This window comes from Clytia hemisphaerica, unplaced genomic scaffold (genome assembly GCF_902728285.1).
Source record: "Clytia hemisphaerica strain Z4C2 unplaced genomic scaffold, Clytia hemisphaerica genome assembly, whole genome shotgun sequence".
NCBI classification, from domain to species: domain Eukaryota; kingdom Metazoa; phylum Cnidaria; class Hydrozoa; order Leptothecata; family Clytiidae; genus Clytia; species Clytia hemisphaerica.
The window spans coordinates 1-1,591 of record NW_027103791.1 but is presented as its reverse complement, the minus strand read 5'-3'; the positions used below and the strand labels follow the sequence as shown (position 1 = coordinate 1,591).

Below are 1,591 nucleotides of genomic sequence, written 5' to 3'. Positions count from 1 at the left end.
TAAAGATTTCACATGAATTAAAAAAACCTAGTCATAAAATTAAATGGTTTTAAATAAAGAATGTTTTTTACCTTTTTCCAAAATTCATTGCTTTTGAAATTTTGACGAAACGGATTTTTGAGAAATTCATCTTCATTTTTTGAAGGCATATCCAACTTTGAATCTTTGTTAAGATCCATCAATGGAGTAACATCTTTTGTACTAGAATACATGCCTTAAGTTCAAAATTAAATACCATTGAGTGAAAAGGTAAAGGAATACTAAAAATTGACTTATGATCACCTCCCTTTTTAGCTTTGGACCATAACAAGCAAGCCGGAGTTGTTTACAAATAATCAACGAAAATAACTCCGGAAATATCCGGAAGCATGCGGATCTTAAATTTGAAGACCAGAAAAATCACTAAAAAATCCAAAAGACTGAAATACACTGAATATTGCACCGTGTTCATAATTTGTGATGTGATTTTTTTTGGATTTTGCACCTCTTTTCAGAATAAATGATTAAAAAATTGTCGACTTTTAGTAATCATATTATATAAATTGTTCAGGGTTAAATGTCCATTAATAGTCTTCTTGCCTGGGGGGAACTGCTCATCTTTATCCTCAGTTTAAACCTTGAACGGAATATTACTTGCTACAACTTTTTGCTTCTAAGTGACTTTTCACTTCATTAAAGCCAACTGTTGGATCATTCGTGGAAATTTTGATAATGTATTCACTTTTAAATCCTTGAAGGCACCCAGGGATTTTGTTGTCTGGCTTAACAGTGTACACGAGCATTAATTTCGGATCTTTTAGCGCCACCTGCCGATTAAAGAAGTTAAGAAACGCATCGTATGTAGCTTTGTATTCATTTTGCAAAATCGAAGGTAATGTTTCACCATTACTGGGTTCGTCATTCATAAAAGCAGCAAAATTCTCTGAAATCATTATAAAGACGGCATCGACTTTTTCCAATTTATTCGTTAGTTTTTCAAACATAGTTGTTCCTTCGGCTCCATTAATCTGATCAATTCCGTCAACTGGTGTTGCAATTCTGTGAGATGTAATGTAAGTCTGTTCGAATTCGGAAAGCTTTCTTTCATAAAGTTGTTCTCTTCCATTCTTTGTTAACTTGTTATCCAAATATACTAAGAATGCATGGCACGTGGGTAGTTCCTGTGGCATTTTGCCTAAAAATTTAAACAATAATAAAATGCGATTGATTGATAATTGTTACGAGAATAATAAAAAAATCAACAATACAATAATAAATCAGTGATGTTAAAGAACTTCTTTCGATTATTATGAATCCGAAGCTCTATTAATTTTTCTTGGTTCTCGTGTTTTATCGGTAAGATTGATGATGATATACACTAGAAGTTTTAACGCTACCCGAGGCTTTTTTTGGTGTAATTACCGTATTACTTTTGGACCAAAAAGGAATAAGAATAATCATACAATCGGACTTACAATCTTATTGTCATAGAAAAAGGTTATCCTTCAATGACAATAGTAATATGAAAACAACGAAACAATGAGATGCCGTGTTCTCTTGGTTTAAGTATCAAAGTTTGCAATTAAATACTCAAAAACCAAATCACTATCAA

At 32.0% G+C, this 1,591-nt stretch overlaps 1 long non-coding RNA gene across 1 annotated transcript; it reads right to left on the bottom strand.

Annotated features, from left to right (window-relative positions):
- Nucleotides 1-450: 450 nt before the first annotated feature.
- LOC136806251 (uncharacterized) lies at nt 451-1,579 on the bottom strand. Its single transcript, XR_010846542.1, has 2 exons — nt 1,455-1,579; nt 451-1,174 (listed from the first exon to the last, which is right to left on the bottom strand). It is a non-coding gene; the product is annotated as an uncharacterized lncRNA (long non-coding RNA).
- Between the last annotated feature and the right edge of the window lie 12 nt (nt 1,580-1,591).